At 38.7% G+C, this 20,771-nt stretch overlaps 2 protein-coding genes across 12 annotated transcripts in view; one reads left to right on the forward strand and one right to left on the reverse strand.

Moving 5' to 3' along the window:
- The window catches only part of MED12L (mediator complex subunit 12L), a 581,984-nt gene that overhangs the window by 172,494 nt on the left and 388,719 nt on the right, over nt 1-20,771 (reverse strand). The gene's annotated exons all lie outside the window — the stretch shown is intronic.
- Nucleotides 1-20,771, forward strand: part of P2RY14 (purinergic receptor P2Y14) — a 47,795-nt gene that overhangs the window by 4,330 nt on the left and 22,694 nt on the right. For 2 of the 8 annotated variants that reach the window (XM_074191057.1, XM_074191058.1), the window contains exon 1: nt 18,236-19,250. The exons of 3 other annotated variants lie outside the window; for them this stretch is intronic. The gene's annotated coding sequence lies outside the window, so the exon portion shown is untranslated. Of the gene's footprint in view, nt 1-18,235; nt 19,251-20,771 lie in introns of those variants that run through there. 3 more of the 8 variants (XM_074191052.1, XM_074191055.1, XM_074191053.1) reach the window with 2 other exon arrangements.

The raw sequence follows: 20,771 nt of genomic DNA on the forward strand, positions 1-20,771 counted from the left end.
TTAAGTGGCTTGCCCAAGGCCACACAGCTAGGTCATTATTAAGTGTCTGAGACTGGATTTGAACCCAGGTACTCCTGACTCCGGGGGGGGGGGGGGGGGTGCTTTATCTACTGTGCTACCACTTAGCTGCCCCAGGCCTTAACACTCTTACCAGATAGCAACAGCACTGAGACCAGAGCAGGCACAATCAATCCCAACTGACAAAAACATGCGAAGTCCTTATCCTTGTATTTCTTACTGGACTCATAGTACTAGATAAACCAAATTCCTGTTCCCTGATTTGTTCAGAAAAAAGCAGGGGAAAAGCAAGGCTGGATTTCAGATTGTCTTCCACTTCAAATCCGGAGCATGACTGGGTGGGCGAGGGGCAGGGAGGAACCTGACAGACAGGATTAGCTGTTTGGTGAGGAGGCACCTGGAATCCAGGGTGCTTGTCCAAGTCCACCGCCAGCTCACAGCCCTGCAAGGATTACTATACTATACCCCGCCTTTCTTTTCCCTTAAGATAAAGTACAGTTGCACTTTGTCAAGCTTTAGTCAATGATGATCTTTTTTTCCTAAGGGGATTTCCAAGTGCTTAGCAAATTTCTAAGAGAGTAGGTAGAAATCAAAAGGGTGACCAGAAAAGGGATTTAAACTGCCTACATCAGTTTATGGTGGAAAGTCACAACATGTGTTCCTTCATATTTATAGTTGGGAGGAGACTCATCTCAGCCTTCCAAGTCAGCCTTCTCATCTTAGAAATGAGGAAACTGAGACCTTGGGAGGATAAGGACCTTTGCCTGGAGTCAGAGCAGAAGGGAAGAGCATTTCTTAAGCTGAGACAAAAAGACTTTTGCTGTCATATCATTCACTTTTTCCCAATCATTCAACAAACCCCTGGAATAACAGGAAAGAAAAGCAGTCTGTGTCCTCCAGAAACACATTCTAATAGAGGAGAAAAGGGATATGCAGAGATAGCTACTGGATATGGACAGTAATTTTAGAGGAGCAGGCATCGGCAGCCAGAGGAGCCAAAAAAGATTACCCCTCCCCGCTGAGGTTTTGAAAGTCTTAGAAAGATCTTAAGTCTTTTTTTAAAATTTTTTTATTTTTTGAAGGCAATGGGGTTAAGTGACTTGCCCAAGATCACACAGTCAGGCAATCATTAAGTGTCTAAGGCTAAATTTGAACTCAGGTCCTCCTGACGCTGGGGTTGATGCTTGATCTATTGTGCCACCTGGCCACCCCTGGTCTTAAAAGTCTTGAAAGGAGCTAAGGAGGCTAAGAGGCAAGGAGGGCTGCCAGGGCATTGTTAGTTTTTATCAAGTACAAAGGACTCAGCTGGGAATAAATGACATAGCAAGTGTTTCCTCTCTGCTAAGCCCTGAGAATACAATTGGAAAAGTTCCTCCGTCCTTGCTCTCCTCCAACACACATGGAAGGCTTCAGCTTCAAGACATAAAGGAGAGATTCTAAGATTATAGGGTCTTTTATCTAAAGGAGGAAGAGACCTCGGGCTCATCCAATCAAGCCTGGTCATTTACCAGGCGAGGACCTCAGGACCATGGGGGTTAAATCCAAGTGAGGATACTCAGGACCGTGGTACTGCTCAGTTGTGTCGGACTCTTGGAGTTTTCTTGCTGTGTCCTTCTCCATCTCATTTTTCAGGAGAGGAAACTTGAGACATACAGGTTGATATGACTTGCCCAGTCACAGAGTCAGTAAGTGTCAGATCTGAATTCATGAAAATGTCTCTATGAACTATGACACTACCTAGGTGCCCGTCTGACATTTTACTATGCTGTTAAATGTGCTAGTGGAGTTACCAAGAAGAAGTCAAAAATACAAATAACTACTAGTTAGAGTATAACACCATAAACCCATTCTATTTTTCCAAGGCTAAGTGAGTCTGGTGGAATAGGAAAATTAAGAACAGCTTCTTTGGGAGAAGTCCCCAGTGGGCAAGGCTTCACAGAACAAGAAAATAAGGCAATAGGAGAAGGGAGGAAGTTTAAGCTACAAGAGACTGGCTAAGCAAAGGCTTGCAAACAGGGGCAGCTAGGTGGTACAGTGGATAGAGCACCAACTGACCCTGGAGTCAGGAGGACCTGAGTTCAAATCTGACCTCAGACACTTAATAATTACCTGTGTGGCCTTGAGCATTTGCCTTGTAAAAACTTAAAAAAAAAAAAAAAAGGCTTGCAAACAGGAAAGTTCAGATCATATTTGACCAATGGAGAAGAGTCCAGATGTCCTAGAGTAACAAGAAAGGAGTGGTGCTGGTATCTGGAAAGTCTTGAATGTGAAGCAAAGAGGTCTGAACCCTTCTGTCAGGCAATAGGAAATGCCCAAGTTGAGGGGTGACATGCCTAAAGGTATATATGCCTAAAGATATTATGGTGACAGGAGAGTGGAAGTGGGGAATGAAGGCAGAAACCTCTATTAGGAGGCTAATGGAAAATTTTAGGCCTATGCTAGGAAATGCATGCTCTTTGGAGGGAAGTAAGAATACAGAGGTAGGGTTCAATGAGGAGTGGGCAACCTGATAGATGAGAGAAGTCAGAGGAAGAGCACTGGGCCTGGAGTCAGGAAAACCCATCTTCTTGAGTTTAAACGTGGCCTCAGAGATTTACTAATTGTGTGACTCCAGCCAAGACACTTCACCTTGCTTGCCTCACTTTCCTCATCTGGAGAAAGAAATGGAAAATAATCCAGTATCTATCTCCACCAAGGAAACTCTAAAATTGGGTCAGGAAGAGTTCAAGAACTAAAAATGACTGTCTAACAACAAGGAAAGGGAAGACTTCAAGTCTGTCTCAAAGTAAAGGACAGGAGAAAGGGTCAAAGGTAGAGAGATAAAGGTAGAGAGAGATAAACAGTTAAATGAGATGGAAGAACAGGTATAAAATGAAGAGATCATAAATTCAGTCTTGGACATGTTGAATGTGAAGTGCCAATAGAACATCACGATAGATATGTCTGGTACACAGTTGTGGATGAGGATCTGGAAAAGAACCACCTCCTGAGGGGAGGTGCAGGAGTTAATATGAGTGATGAGGAAGGGAAAGCAAGATGTCAGGAAGAAGGTGAAGAGCCTGAGAAACAAGGAAAAAGTAATGTGGTTTTTGTGAAACCGAGAGAGAAGACATTCAGTAGAATAAGGTAGCCAGTGGTCAAATGTTGTGAAGGACAAGTGCTGAAAAGAGGGCACTGGATTATCAATTATCTGAGAGACACATTTTGACTAGAGTGGTTGGGGTCGCCATGAAGAAGAGGTTTACTCGTTTTGGACCCAGATGGTAGAAAATGGGGCAAGAGTAGAAATCACAAAAGGCTAATTTAGAACTGATGTCAGGAAAGCAGTGACACAAGAGGTAATCCTTTCCCTGGAACCTTTCCAAAAAATCTGAACGCCTGTCACTTCTTATCACATGTAAAGGACAAAGCTGGGAATGAATGAATGAATAAATGCATGGCTTATCAAGTATTTACCAATACTTCCAGAGATGGGTTGGACTGAGATCCCTTCCAAATCTCAAATGGGGTTTTGTGGCTCTGCTCCTTTCCTCTCTGGTTAGAGCCTGTCCCTCCAGCCTTATTTCACATGAAAACCTGATTTCACATGCACTTTCCTCTTGGCTCCATGTGGTTGCACAAGCTACAATTCATTGTCTCTGGGTCTCCACCTTTCTGAATCTCAGCTAAGATGTCACCTCCTTCATGAAGTTATTTCATGCTGAAGGTACTCAGACATTTTTCCTCGTATTTAATTACACTTAACTAAACCAATGAAATCTAAGTTCCTTGAAGACAGGGGATATCATTCCTGATTTCATATATATATATATATGTATATATATATGTATATATATATTTATAGTTATATATGCATCTATCTATCTATCTATCTATCTATCTATCTATCTATCTATCTATCTAAGCACACAGTACTTACCTAGCATAGGCCTAAAAAAAAAGGGGATTTATTAGGTATTTCTTGATTTAAATGAACAAACAATGTAGGGCATTTCTAAAGTCCTTTTAGTGATATGAGAAATCATCCAACAAATAGTAAAAGTTTAAAGAACATTTGTTAAGGTACTAATACCCAAATATTCACATGCCACAATAATTTTTATGCTAGTCAGAGAATCCCAAGAGTTCAAAGGGTCTCCAGAGGCCACCTAGCTCAACATACAATGGAGATAGGAATTCTCGACAACAGATTCATCATCCACTCTCCAATTAGGAAGAATCCACTATCTGTCTTGCTCCCCTAGGCATTTCATTTTTTTCTTAATGCTCACAGCACAGTGGAGAAAGAGGTGACTTCCCAAGAGAGAAAGATGTGATTGAACTAATAAGTCACCTTGGGTAAGTCATTTAACCTCTTGGCCCAGGCAATTGTCTAAGAAAAGAAATTACAAAGAAGATACACAACTGCTCCAGCGTTCTCAGCATCAGTGAAGTCAATGTTCCTTAAGATCCCTATTATTCTTAGCTCTGTCCACTGATGGTCAAGAAGAACTACTCTAGCCTCTATACAAACTTTTCAAATGTGGCTTTTTCATTCCTGAGTCTTCTTTTCTCCAAGTTAATATTCTAGTTTCCTTCAGTCAATCCACATATGGCATTAACCATCTTGGTCCAACTCTTTTGAATATCCTCCAGATTATGAGTTCCATTCTTAAAATGTGGTTCCCAAGAACTGAAATTCCAGAATAGAGTCAATTTATATTCAATTAATAATCCTCATTTCTAACCAAATAAATATATGCACCAATTACTGCTCAGTGATTTACTCACAATTTACATTGATGGCCCTAGCCCTCAGGGCCTCTAAGCATAGGAGACATATTCATTTTAATCCTTGGGTGCATCAAAAGTGAAATTAAATTTGAATTTAAAGTTTCTTAAGTACCCTGACTACAGAAAACATATGGAAATTCTGTATGCCATCTACATTGCTCATTTAATCTATATTATTTTCTCTCACAATTTCTTGGCCATAGGAATGGTCAACTGTCACCCAGGAAGGATATTAGTTAGTCAGTGACCCTACAATGTTTACAATTCAATTTTTAAACCTGAGATAGGAAGAAAAACAATGGGATCCAAAATGAAATAAACACTTAGAAAACCAAAGAAGAGCTGACATATTTATGACCACATAACCTAGAAAGGGTATTAGGCACTCAATAACTAGGTGAAACCACAGTGGAAAAAGAGAGAGAGAGAGAGAGAGAGAGAGAGAGAGAGAGAGAGAGAGAGCAAGAGAGCCAGGTCTGGAGTCAGAAAGGCCTGAGATCAGTCACTTATTAGCTGGGTGACCCTACATATGTCATTTAACCTCTGGTTCGGCACACTGTTGATGCTATATGTGTGAGCATTATTATTAAAACCATATGAACTATCACCCAGCAAAATGAAACCATCACAGGTTTGATGGGGGCTTTGAGGAATGTTATCTTCAAAAGTAGAGGCTAAGTAAGTGAGTAAATGTTTTTATTGGTTTTTCAGTGAAATATGTGTGAATTGCTCCAAGAGTTGCTTTGAATAGCTACTTCTTTTAATTATAATCAAGTTTACTCCATTCATTTGTCCCTTGTATTTGGAGAGAAGACACACACACATACATTATATCAAAATGAAAATAAAGTTATTGGGGGGAAGGGGAAATGGAATCAGGGAAGGGTTCATGTAGTAGGTGAAGGCATAGAGACAAGTATTAACCAGAAAATATGCTAACACAAGAAGATAAGTTTAGGGGTCTCCTTAATGCAGGAGAGAGGAGGATATTGGTGAGAAACAGGAAGTTTGGTTGGGTAGAATGCATGTTGAGAAGAGCAATTTGCAACAAGTTGGAAGGGTGAGTGATGAAGAGCTTTAAATGAAAAGAACTAAGAGTTATTCCTCTAGAGTTGGCCTTGGGTCACCTGAGTGATTGAACTTAGAGCAAATTAAACTTACTGTTGACTCAATCAACATTTCTTAAGTACCCCTGACAGGCAAGGTGGTGGTCTCAATGATGGGGACACAAGAGGAAAATGATGCCCCACTAGAACTGGAGTCTTCTTACCCCAATAGCAGCAGCAATTAGGTGGTACAGTGGAAAGACTCTGGACTTGGAGTCATTAAGACTTTAATTCTAATCTAGTTCCAGACACTTATTGGCTGTAGGACTATGAGTAAATTATGGAAATGCTTCCTGCCTCAGGTTCCCTACCTGTAAAATGGGGGCATGAATCGTCCCTATCTCCCAAAGTTATTACAAAGATAAAATGAGATGAGATATCTGTGAAGTGTTGTTTAAGGGCTTAATATAGTAGGAGATGAGGTGTTAAAAAGGCTAAGGTAAGATCGAGGTTGAAAGTTTTAAAAAATTTAAAGGAGAAACAATCATTTGTGAAAGGTAGAGAAGGGAGGTACATTCTGGGTTCAAAGAATGAACAAAGGTGAGCAATGTCAGACATCCAGTTTGGGGAGAATATAATGACTAGGAAGGGGGAAGAGGTATTGAAATGAAGCTAGAAGGGGACTTTAAAATAAACATAAGAAATCTATTGCTATCGAATAAAAGAAAAAAATCATGGCAGAGGGCCGAAGAACTCACTCTACCAAGAGCTAACTTTCAAATAGCTCTCTCCTCCACAGAGGAATGTTGATATGGAATCTATCTGTGATTTCATAGTGAGTTGAACAGGATTTAATATAATTCCTCTTTAGCCTTTATATTATTAAATAAGATTTAGGGGAATGCAAAGCCCCTAAATTTCCAATTTACCATTTTAAGAAATTAAATGAATGAGAATAAAATTAATAAAGATGTGCACAATTTCTCACCTCATGTCAGAGTGGTGATGGTCTGAGAAATAGAAAGAGATATACATACAATCTCCAGTGGCAGGTAGGTGGCCCCATAGTGCACAGGCTCATCTTCCTGAATTCAAATAATATAAAATGACACAGAAACAAATTGATTTCTTCATTCTTTACATTGTCAGCCACTGTCACCCAAGGTTAGCTTATTTATAGGCATCATAGTACATAGTGTCAGGCCTAGAGTAAAGAGGATCCAAGTTCAAATTTTCCTTAGACACTAGCTGTGTGACCCTGGGCAAGTCACTTAACTCTGTCTCAATTTCTTCATCTATCAAATGAGCTGGAGAAGGAAATGACAAACCCCTTCCAGTATCTTTGCCAAGAAAATCTCAAATGAGGTCATGAGGAATCAGACACGATTGAGTCTCCGATATGATCAATGTGTTAATGTGTTTTGCTGGGCTACAGAAATTACAAGGGGAGGGGGCCTCTATTGAGGGGAAGCACGATACTGAGTAATTATAAGTATGTCCCTAAAGTATCTCAGTTTCTAAGTACCAAAAGAAAACAAGATGTTCCAAAGGAGCATAAATAAATAAAGCAAGTTTCTCATTGTAAACAGAAGGAAACAACCTCAAAATACAAGTGAAATGTTGCAAAATTGCCAAAGACCAACTACTGTGGCTCCCAAAATCCAAGATGCCACTCCAATCCCACTCTTTTGTAGAAGTGGGAGGTTCATGGGTCTAGAACATTGAATACATTTTCAGATATTTTCAATTTATTGATCAGTTTTGTTGAATTTAAAAAAAAAAATCTTTTCCCCTTAAATATATAATTTGTTAAATGAAATAGCTCTCTCAGAGGGGCAAAAGGAGTATAGTAGGGGAAACTGGGGTGCTATTTTAAAAACAATCAATTAAAAAAGTCTTTGCAAAAATGTGCTTCTGGAACCAAACACTACTCCAAGATGTGGTCTGACCTGGGCAGAGAAGGGACTGTCACTTTCCTTGTCTACCTGCCCTGGATGAGGTCCAAGATCACATTGGCTTTTTGGCTACCACGTTGCACTAGGAGGACTCTCAGTTCACCTAATGTGATCTATCATTTTCACACAGTTTCCATGAAAAATTAGCATGGCCTAAATGGTCCTTAAACTCTAGATTAAAGCTCAAGTCAACCTCACAAATGAATGTCATTTTAATAACATTAAAGTTCAATAGATTGCTCTACAGGACAAAATGGAACACCTCCCTCCTGTCCCATTTTCTTGTGTATTCCTCATGATAGTTCTGGGTGTATATAGAGAGCTCAATGTTTCCCAACTTTAAATCAAACAGATAACTATATTTGGAGAAAATCTGGGGTTAAGGTTAATTTATTCATTCCTCTTGCATTTTCTCACATTCATAATCCAGCAGAGCAGATGGGAAATGTCTCTGTATTTAAAAACTAAACAGGCACTATTTTCTAATCTCGATGTGTATTTAAAGTCTTAGTATTATGGAGGGCTGTCTGGTTTTTGTATTATTTTTTTCTTTCTTTCTATTTTTTATTTTTTACAAAACTGTAGCATACTATCCCATAGGCTGCACAAATCTCATTTCCTAACAGACTCTCAGTTGACCTAGCCAATGAAGAAATGACCAAAGAATTAATTTCATTCTCTCTTTCCAACAGCCTCTGTCCTTTCTACTTAATAATTGTGGGCTGCTCTTTCTGTGGGAGTCTAGTAGCTCTTGCTCCCTATAACTAGAAATTTGGTTGAGTCACCAGAGGCTGATGTAGAACCTGCGTTACTTCAAAGACTTCAAAGTTAGGGAAGAACCATTCCTTCATGGAAATCTGGGAGGCTGAGTATCCAAGTGTCCTAGTCAGACTCTCTGGATGGCTTTGATGTTGCTGTCTTTCATTCCTGTCCAACTCTTCATTACCCCTTTTGGGGTTTTCTTGGCAAAGTGGTTTGGCTATTTCCTTTTGCAGTTCATTTTTTTTTAGGTTTTTTGCAAGGCAAATGGGGTTAAGTGGCTTGCCCAAGGCCACACAGCTAGGTCATTATTAAGTGTCTGAGACCGGATTTGAACCCAGGTCCTCCTGACTCCAGGGCCGGTGCTTTATCCACTGCGCCACCCAGCCGCCCGTTGCAGTTCATTTTATAGAAGAGGACAACAAGGCAGAGTAAAGTGACTTGCCCAGGAAGTGTCTGAGGTCAGATCTGAACTGAGGAAGATGGGCCTTTGCGATTCCAGACCCAGTGATCTATGGATTCACTGAGTTCTCTAGCTGCCCCACTGAGGATACCTACATTTCATCAATGTGCTACATGAGAGCTTTAGCAACATGTTTTAATTATTACCAGAATAGTCTCTCACTAGGCAACATTCTTACAAATCTGCTCTGGGAAACTTGTCTCCAAAACTCTTGTTTCTTAAAACCAAAAGAGGTTGGGGATGATGAAGGGACATGCTAGGATTTGAGGTAGGATATTCAGGAATATTTATACTGTTCCTAATAAAAAATGAGCAACATCAGGGCTACGTAAATATACAAGAGACAGTATCACTATTGCTAATATCTCTATTAAGGGAAACAAAACCAATATTTCTTGCCCACAGAAAGCTTACAGACTACTAGGGGCTTACAACAGGCAGATAAATGTATTTTTTCTCATACTCCCAGGTGTGAAAACGAGGCACATCATCTCTTGGCCAGTCACCTTGGGCATCAAAGGATCAGAGAGAACTCTCTGAGGCTAGACTTCAGTCTAGGGCTGTCATCTAATATGTCAATCATCCTTTCCCAGACAAGCATAACACAAAGCAACACGTTTGATGCAGGAAAGAGCATCGACAAGTTTGGGAAATGGAGAAAGGCAAGGGGAAAGAATTTGGAAAGGATTCAAACTGAAAGTAGCATCTCAGCTGAATCTTGAAGGAAGATCCAATCATCAATTAACACGCATTTATTAAGGGCCTCCTGAGGCAACTAGGGAGAATAAAACAGAGAACTTTAAAGGAAGCCAGGAAATCTAAGAGGCAGAGGCTGAGAGAGAGCATTTCAGACACAGGAAGTTGTCTTCTGTATGGTTAGTACCATACTGGGCACTGGGAGGGCAAAGGCAGCAATGAATTCATCCTTGCCCACAAGAGGCTTACTTACAATGCATCTGGAGAAACAAAATGGCTACAAACAGAGAAAAAACAGAAACATGGTAAAAACAAGGTAATGGGAGTAGGGTCCACCTAGGACCAGGTTATATCATTTGAACTGGGTTTGCCTCAGTTACTTAAACTGTAAAACAAGGATAATGATAGCACCCACCTCCCAGGGTTGTTGTGAAGATAAAATATGTAAACATGGAAGCACTGTATAAATGCTAGTTTTGATGATGATGATAATAAAGCCTGAATTTTAACAAAAATCTTAAGAGGTGTTAGTTCATTAACAGTGTTGAATTGGCTCCCCAATGTTCTGAGGTAGAAGTTGTACATTACAAATGCTGAATTATTATTGTAAATATAATAATAGAAATTGACTTCACTAAATATTTGGCATATATTACTTCGTTTGCTGTTCCCTACAGCAACATGAGGTGAATATGTTCTTCAGTCCTGCCTTTGTGACCCTTGGTGTGGTTTGCCATTTCCTTTACCAGTTGACTTTAAAAAGAAAAGGAAACTGAGGCAAACAGGGTTGAATGGCTTGCCCAGAGTCACACAGCTAGTAAGTGTCTGAGGTCAGATTTGAACCCACACAGATGAATTCATTTACACGCAGTGTCCCAAAAGTTTCAGAGAAGTTTTATTCTATTAAATATTTAATCATTTTAATATATTAAGAGTTTAAAGTTGCACTAAGATTTTTGGGACATTGAATTTTCATTTGTTTAAATGAGTTCCTTCAGTTTTTATTTATGCAGACTTACAAGGAGGAAGAGAAACTCTGAACAAGGCACTAAAATAACTATAAATGGGTTAATGTTAAAAGATACTGATAGAAAACCAAATATAAGCACTATGACTTAAAGACCATAAATCCTGTCATTCAATGTTGTTTCCAGGGCAGGGACTTAGTTCTTTGAACTTTCTCCTCATCAAGGACATGGAGGACGCTTGAATTTTTCCAATGAAAGACTGCTGTAAATAAGGGGTATGATGGCTCTACCAAGGGAGCATGCATGGCAAGAGGCACTTGTGGAAGGTAGGGGGTTGGTTTGAGTTTCAGATCTCCCATGTGATGCACAAGCATGAGATAGAGAGTGTGAATGCTTGGATTGGCATTTCAAAGATTTGGAAAAGGAGACTAAAGCAGCTCAGAATTGTTGGATCCAGTGTGTGGGAGGTGGGAGTGCAGAGGGGGTTATTTGTTTCTGGGAAAGTGGTTTAAGGAAGAACAGTTCTGGTAAACCTTCACCTCTTGGCTAAAGATAATGTAATTATTCTGGTCAAATGTCATACTAAATATCATAAGTCATGGCAGTCCTATGTCAGACAAGGGTTTTTTCCATATTCTTTTGTCACATGAAGAGGAAGAAGGAGTGGAGTCTATGTAAGAACATAAGGGTGATGGCAATATTAACATCGAATAACTCATTCAGGTGGGCAGACTAAGTCTAATTTTTTTTCAGAGTTTGTCATGACTATTAGCAGGTTTTGATTCAATTTCCTCAAAAGAAAGGATAAAATCCAATTTGAATTATATACTTTCTTCTCTCCTGCCCCAATCTTGATACTCCCACTATGATAACACATTCTGTCTACCATTAAAGTAATCAAAGAGTTCACCTTTTGAGCTAGACAAGAGCATAAAGCCTCCATTCTGAAGTACAGGCAACTTTTGTAGTCAACTGATCCAACCCCATCATTTCACAGATGAGGAAACTGAGGTCAAGAGCAATGAAGTGACTTGCCTAGTCACACAAGTAGTAAGGTGACAGACTGAGGACTCCACCCCACACCCAATCTCTCCAGATACAAAGGTTATCCTCCCCCTCCCTCACATACACATGGCATGTTTTATTTTGTATTGTACTATTTTCCTTCTAGACTATATCCCACATGCTTATTACTGAGTGGCAAATTCTAAGAGGTGCATTATCCTAGACTACATTACTAGAGACAGATAGTCTGGGCTCACATTATATTCAAAACCACTGTGTGGTACTAAGAGGTTAGGAAAAACTTCTAATAGGAAGAGTATATTGGTAAAGCTTCAGAGAAACATTCCTATCTTGAAAAATGACATGCAAAACCCCCAAAGTTCCATAATCCAAACATTCAGAACTGACTGTGCTGTTCTCCCTCCCATAGCCTGGTTTCATGACTCAGAGATCTTTAATCAATTTACTGTCATGAGGGATGACAGGTATGAGGAATGGAGAGGAGAAGTATTAGAGTTCTAGCATCACTCCCCTTTTCTGGTTTTTTTAATGTTATTTTATTTTATATTCTCAATTACATGCAAAGATAATTTTCAACATTCATCTCTTTGCAAGCTTTTGAATTCCACATTTTTCTACCCCTCTCCCGTCTGTCTCCCCTCCCCATGACAGCAAGTTATATGATATGGATGATGCATATACAATCATGTTTAATATATTTCCAATATTAGTCAAAACATTGCTCTTTAAAGAACTAACCGAGCATTGACAAGTAAGTAAAAGAAGCCATTCCTGTATTTGATCATTTGACAGCCATCTCTAGGGAAATAAAGAGGAAATTCCTGGTTTCCAGGTACTCTGCCACACCCTGACCCAGAAGTCTCTTCTCAATCCTTTACTACAGCCTGCTTCATCACTATAGAACAAGTGCAAGTCTGATGGAAAGACATTTGAGGAATAGAAAGAAGGAGGCGAGACTAGGCTTTATCACTGCCTCTGGGGCAGCTGTCAAACTTCCTCAGCTGTAACATGGCCAGGCTTACATGTGTACTACCCACCACTTGGTAGGGCAATCTCAGTGACTAAATCCAAGCTAAGGAGGAGAAGTGCTTGAGTTACACAAGAATGATGGGCAGAGGAAAAGGCAAAGAAGAGGGTGATTACACTAACAGTAATAACTTACATTTACATAGCTGCTTTAAGATTGGCTAAGCGGCTTATATATTATTTTGTTTTGTTTGTTCTCCCCCCAAAACCCCCTTTGAGATAGGTGCCATTATTATCCTTCATTTTACAGATGAGGACACTGAAACTGAATGAGGTTGAGTGACTTGGTCAGGGTCTCCCAGCTATTTAGTCTTTTTAGTCTATTTAGTCAACCAGGATGCTACTACTTCCCAATTTTCATTGAGATTTCTTCATTTTTCTTTAAGTATGCCTCATTTTTGGGAAATACCAAGAAACCATCAGAAAAAGAAAGTCTTTTTGACACCAAATGTTTCTGTGGTCACCAAGACACAGTCCAGAGAGATCTGCCATATGTTTAGGCTGGTAACCACATGTCATCTAACACAGTGAGAGGGTACTGAGAGATAGATTCTAGCAAAGGCTTCTTATAAACCATCCTAGACTACATTTGAGAAAACAGAAGTTTGATTTTCTCCTATCAGACCATAAACATCTAACAGTCTTTACCCTTTCATTTCCTTTCATAAACCACAGTCAATTAATTGTCTAATTTGGTAGTAGTTGCATCAAGAGTCTCCTCCTAGCATTTAACAAATATTCTTACAAGAACACATAGTAGGTTCTTTATAAAAATTTATTTTAACTAAAACTTATTAATTTATAATCCTATCTCCCTTCCCAAAATACCAGTGGTTATTGGAGCTAGAGGTGACTTCAAAGATCATTCTATAGAGTACAGTGGAGATCCAAATGACTTGCACACCATCATACTAGTATTAAGTGGCAGAGCCATTCCAAAATACTTTCTATTGACCATTCATTTTCTCATTTTGCAAATGAAGAAATTAAATTCCAAAGAACTGAAAGAATTTACCCAAAGGCACATAAGTATTAAGTGGCAAAAGTAGTATTTGAACCCAGTACCAATGACCAAAGAGCCAACACTGCCTCATGGGTAGGCATGTCTTCTTTGATTTCATAAACACAAGATCATTTGGAAAGTCTGAATCTATTTGTGGTTTGTTAAATTAAATACTCTTATAGCCAAAGAAAGAGAAAAAAAGGATAAAAAAGAATAATCAACCAATTATAGTCACTCACATGATCAAACAATTGGCTAAGTCAACCTCCAATGTTTTCAATCAGAAAGGACTCAAAGGAACTGTCTAACCTGACCTGTTTCCCTGTCCCACTTCCACCCAAAAATTTGGCTGCCAGATTCATACTGATTATTTATACCTAAATACAATTTAGATGCTAGAAGCTTATTTGAAACCTATTTCCATTTAAGGCAGAATAGATCTTTTATTTATTCCAAGAATATTACTTTAACCCTTTATAGCTCCCCCCATGGAATAAGAACATGTTTAATGCTTTCCTATGTAATTCATAACTTTTTCCTATGTAAATACTCTTTTTTAAATTAATTGATATTTTATTTTATTTTTCCAATTACATGCTATGAAAGTTTTTCAACACTCATCCACATACATATTTATTTATTTGTTTGTTTTTGTTTGTTTGTTCATCTATTTATTTATTTATTTTTAGGTTTTTGCAAGGCAAACAGGGTTAAGTGGCTTGCCCAAGGCCACACAGCTAGGTAATTATTAAGTGTCTGAGACTGGATTTGAACCCAGGGACTCCTGACTCCAAGGCTGGTGCTTTATCCACTACACCACCTAGCCAGCCAAACATACATATTTATTAAGTGACACAATTTTCTTCCACCCACCCTTTCCACTCCCTTCCTTCAACAGCAAATAGTCTAGTGAACATTGTACATCTACATTAATTCATAACTTTTTTAAAAATTAAAATTCTAAATCTGTGACTTGATAACAGCATAGTAGACTGGAAAGAGGTCCAGTCTCAGTCAGAAAGAGTCAGTATCAGGTCATACCTTTGTGACTCTGGATAAGTCATTTATACCCTAAGTGTCTGAAGAAATTCTGGAAAGGTAAATTGCCAGTGGAGTCACTGGCCAATTTGAAATACATATGCTGTAACATAAGTATACATACATGTAGCATGTGTTACATGTATACTATAGAGGTATAAGGGGACCTTTTTTGGTCCCTAATCTCCACAACTCTGTTAATTTGACCCCTACCTAACCAGATGCACTATGAGTTTCAAGTAAAATATAAAAATAGTTTTTCCATATTTCCTGGACTATTTCTAGATTCTCTTAGGTCTGTGTTCCACATGTTGCCAATTTCCTTCCCGGTAATGATTGGAATTCATAAGTCTTACATAATTTTAGTTTGATGTATTTCAAGACCCTTAAGCACTGGCCGGGGAGTCAGGAAGTCAGAGATCTTTGATGTAGTCAAATAGACCTCTCTGAGAGACCAGTTTCCACATCTATAAAATTCAGGAATCAAATCTCTAAAGTCACTTCCTGTTCTAAGATTCTCTGCTATTGCCTTTGACTCCTATAATTTTCAATCAAGTGCTTTCAACATGGCTTGAAAATTGGATGTGCCTTCTTATTAGTATAATTGAGTGTTTCTGGCTCAAGAGCAAAAATGGCTTCCGGCAATATTCCAGAAGATCAATCATAAAGAGCCCATCTAGGAGGAAAGAAGTGCAAATTCAATTTTCTGTAGCTGCTCTAGGCCGTGCCAAGTGACAAGGACACTCACCTGAGATATGCAGATCTACAAGATAGACCAAGATGCTGCCAAAATGTATAAAAACTGATCAATTTCTACATCAGACAATCAATCAACCAATAAATACTGATTAAGAACCAATTTCTTTGTGCTTACAAAGATGGTCCTTGCTTTCAAATTCAGCCTTAGACACTTAATAATTACTAAGCTGTGTGACTTTGGGCAAGTCACTTAACCCTGCCACCTTTCAAAAAATCAAACAAAAAACAAAAAATAAAAGATAATAACTGCAGCTTAGACTTTTGCGAATGTCCAGTAAAATCTGTTAGAAAAAAGACTCAACAGATATTGTGCTATGAATGAAATATTTTCCATCATGTGAGTCCATTTAGAAAATAATTTAAAGGCTGAGATAAACCATCTGAAAGTATTCACTTAGCAAGTCAGGCAAAGAGTGAGGGCAAACCTACACTCATTGACTACTTTTCCTAAACCCAATGAGTTGTAATTGTAACTCATGAGGATTTCCTGACCAGTTAATTCTAAACAGATACTTCTTATAACTAGGAACAAGTCAGGCTCTGAAAAAAATCACTCAAATTATTTTGTCATCTAGTGGTCAAAAAAGGCATGGCACATACTCATTAGCTAGCAAGCTGTATATAATACTCAATCTATGGATAAACATTTATTTAAGCACCTACTCTGTAGCAGAAACTTAAGGCTAAGGATACAGAAAGGGGCAGAAGATAATCCTTATTTTCAGGGAGTTTACAATCTAATCTTACTATCATGAAAATATGGCCACTATACTGACTAACTAGATCTTCCAGAATTGGAATTTTGAGGTGAAAGGGACCTGCTCAAGAACACTGTTCCTTAAACACAACACCATCTCTCTCGGCTCCATGTCTTTTCGCTGGCTGTCCCCATTTCTGAAATGCTCTTTTTTCACTTATGATTGCTCTTTCCTCTGTAAGAAATCTTTCCCACCCTCCCCCCATCCCCAACCTTCCAATTATCCACTTATACTGTATATAACTTGTATACACAGTTACTTGAATGTGACCTACTAGAAGGCACAATCTTTTTTTTTTTTTCAGTTTTCTTTATCTTCCTAGTATATTTAACATTGTGCTTGGGCCACAGCAAGCAATAAATTTCAAAATGGTTGTTGACTGACCCAGAGAATCAATCTAGTCCAAGCATTCTTAACTATATCATTTTAAATAAATTTAACAAAACGAAATGCAAATGGTTTATATTTTAATAATTTTTTTAAAAAAATCTTAAACTTAAGTACTTAGTGCTTATCTATCAACTTCTAGACTTGGGTCTATTTCTATTCCAGGGCATTAAAATTAGGGACAGCATTATTTTTAAGCTACTAAAAAACATTTGCAGACCACAAGCTGCCAAAAAAAGCTTTATGCTAAGCAGACCTTCAAGACTATTTTAATACAACATTGATACACAGACCATGAAAGGTTTGTTCTGTGAAACTGACCAAAACATGAAATAAAGATGAAAATGAGCAACATGCCCAAAATATTACTTTACATTTGCTGTTGGGACAAAGGCCCAGCTGATGCCCTCCCCTCCTCCTGTTTTAAACAGATGGATAAACAGAGATCCTGAAAAGGTAAGGGACAGCAGGTACAGGGAAAAAAAAAAAAACAGACTCAAGGTCTCTCTGCCAGACCACTTTGGTTGGGGTTAACTGGAGAGAAAAATGTTGTAGTCCAAGGTTAATTGGTTCTTTTTTTATGTATGGTTTTTATGGATCTGAAATCAGGGCCAGGTTAATAGGTCAGAGACATAAAAAGAGTCTGGCATTTGTGGAATGAAATCATAGGAACACTAAAGATCAAAATCATAACTGGACAGGCATCAGGGTCAAGATCAAAGACAAAAACCACTCACTGTAATTCCAGAGGAGTAGACCACAAGCAGACTGGAGAGTCCCTCCAAAAGCTGAAATGTCTCTGAGGGACCTCCTCCCTGTCTGACCCCAACCTACAGCTTAAACCCACAGAATCTCAAATACAACTTCAATTCTACCTACAACTGAAAAAATATCTCCTCTGTAAGGTGGCAAGTAATCATTCTAGCTGTCTAGGAAAGGGAATCCCTACCTCCTGAGGCAGACCATTCCACTCAAGAATAGTTAACAATTGTTAGTAAGTTTTTCTTTCCATCAAAGTGAGAAATGCACGATCTTCGACTTAAATCTAGATGGGACCATAGAGATCAAAAAGTACACCCCTTCATTGCAGGGGAAAAGTAAGTGATTTGATCTAAAATCACAAAAGCACTAAGTAGAAGAGACAAGATTGATCCCTGGCCAGTGTCACAGAATCTCATCTTACTATTCCTCACCTGGAATCTTCCTGAGAGGACTCCAAGAAAATGGCCCCAGGTCAGCTACACAGATGCAGATTTCCTTGGGGCTCGGCTGCCTTGATGAGTAAGTCCAGTATCTCTAGCTAACCCCAGACCAGAGTGTGCTTTTCATTCCAGTGATGAGATAACCAGTCTGTCCCTCGTCCCACCCATTCCCAGTCTCTTGTACTGGACAGGGTAACCTAGCTAATGCTAGGAGCCCTTGCAGATCATTCGCCACCCTTTTGGTTCCCCAGACCAAACCTGTCTTTGTTAGCCACTTACACTCATATATACATATACATATACATATACATATACATATACATATACATATACATATACATATACATGTATATTTATTTATATATTTATATATGTATGCATTGTCTCACTTCAAGAGGAACTATCTCATTTTTCTATTTGTAGTTTCAGACCCTGGCAGATAGTAAATACTCATTTTTATTTCATTCATTCAAAACCTGAATAAGAATCTTCACTATAACATATTTGACAAGTGGTCAAGAGTCCTAATTGAAAATATCTAGTTGGAAGAAATGTGCCCCCATCCAAGCAAGCCCATGCTACTTTGGCATACCTCTAATTATTCTGAAATCAAACCAACCATAGAACTACAGAGGTCCCTCTGACTTGAACCCCAGAATGCATATCTACCTCTCTTTCATGTACAGTCATTTTAACCCATCTACCCGTACTCTCCACTTCCTTCTCCACTGAAATCTGGCAACAGGAAAATACTCAAGGGTCTTATTTTCCTCCTAAATGATTCTTTCCAAACATTTGGGAAAACTTTCACAAGAAAATCAGACCTTGAATATTTTCCTATTGCCAGAAAAGGACCGCTCCTTAAAATCTGAAGGAGAGATCATAGAGTCCATGAGAAAGATCTGAAAACACTTCTTAACAAATTCAGATTATATTATTGTAGCAGCCCCACTAAAAAAGGTCATAAGTAAGCATGAGAAAGCTTTCTCCTCCCTGTGCTCTCTCACTCCCTCTTTCTGCACTCCCCCCCTACTCCACCCCACCTCGGTCCAACTTCAGACTAGTCACTATTTGGCTAGGAGACCTTTGATCACTTGTAATTCTGAACACAAATCTGGTCTGACTTGTATTAAGGATATAGAAGTATTCCATGCCGAGCCAGACGTCTGTAAAGCCGAACATTTGCACATTTGGCGGGATGTCAATATTACTTTGAGTACTTGAAACCATTCCATTTTGAAGAGAGTGGAGGACTTTGCCTAGTCTGCTGGTAGGGACTGCTGAGGACGACACACTGTTTTCCCTTCCCCTCCTCAATATCCACGACACTGCTAATGAGAAAGTCACGACTCTGGGAGAGGCAGCCCAAAACGGTAAGTAATAAATATCCTTTCCAGGACAAAGGGTGTTTTAAGGAAGCTTTTTGTACTAATGGGAGTCTTGACTTCTGAAATAACTATTTTGAAAAAAATCTGACACTTGATTCACAGATTCGCCTCTATTAGAATATAAGGGAGAAAGTCAAAGGTTTTGTCAATATTCTCTTGTAGGGCCTCTCATTTATTTTTTAAGAAAAAAATGTTGGCAGCAAGGTATGGTAGACAAGGATTATAAAGAGATCTAGGTTTCCAGTCCTGTCTCATGACCAAGTGACTTTGTAACCTCGGATGATTGTCTTCCCTCCATATCTATCCTCATCTGCAAAAATGAAGGAGATGGAACTAAATTATCTCTACATTTCAGTTTTAAGTTCTTTTCTCCTTGGGACATCTAAGTATCGAACTCCTAAACAGCAAATGCTTAAGCCAGCAGCGGATACTTACACATTTTATGGAAGAAAAATGTGAGAGTTTTCTGATAGGCAAAAACAAAGAAATGAAAAAATTTTGAATTTCTCCTGCCTATAGAAATAGAAAATGCAGCCTGATTAATAGACAATGAAATGTCCATTTCATCATCAGTAAAATGAAGTAGCTAATTGGATGATAACAGTATCTTGTTAACTTCTTTCAGTATAAAAAGTTGTCTTTGTAATCCAATGTGATTTATATTAAGCACTTCAAAAAAACACTGTAATGAGGGGTTCATAGCCTTCAATTGATAGCAATAGGGGTCCAGGTCACAAAAACACGTTAGAACATCTGCTTTTCAAGATAATTACAGGTTCCCCCAAAATTTTAACAGATAATTAATATATCAACACAAAGAGGGCATTTAAAAAAGTTCCTATAGAATACAAGCAAGCCGAATTCTATAATTCAAAATTTAAACTTAGTTCTGTGAGCTGGAGAGATGTCAATTCAATACCTTAAGAGAAGAGCAAACTGCCATTTCAAAAATAGTTATGTAGAGAACAGAGAAAAATTTTTGAGTTAATTTAATACAACTAATGCTTAAAACTGAAGGCACCGTCTTCTCAATTCATCAGACAGGGTTTCCAATAAGATTCTTCCTTAAAGAGGGATGTGACTAACAGCTTCTCTTGCCAAGGAATTCCTTACAACTGTCAATTTTTCTATACAGAGGGGCCAAGAAAGAGTTCATTTTAACTTAATTAAGTAAATTGTATTGGATTTGGCAGCTAAGAGAGCCTCTAATATCCATCTGTCCCTACTAACCACACACACACACACACACACACACACACACACACACACAAGCTGGAGTGGGCTACTCCTAATAGGTAAATAATAAAAGTCTTCAGTCCCAAAGAGGAAGGAAGGAAGGAAGGAAGGAAGGAAGGAAGGAAGGAAGGAAGGAAGGAAGGAAGGAAGGAAGGAAGGAAGGAAGGAAGGAAGGAAAAGAATTTGAGGTCTTCATTTTAGAATTCTGAAAATTGATCAAAGGCTTGTTGGTCAGAAACTAAAATAGCAGAATGACTAATTTGGAAAGAC

Source organism: Macrotis lagotis, chromosome 6 (assembly GCF_037893015.1).
Source record: "Macrotis lagotis isolate mMagLag1 chromosome 6, bilby.v1.9.chrom.fasta, whole genome shotgun sequence".
NCBI classification, from domain to species: Eukaryota; Metazoa; Chordata; class Mammalia; order Peramelemorphia; family Peramelidae; genus Macrotis; species Macrotis lagotis.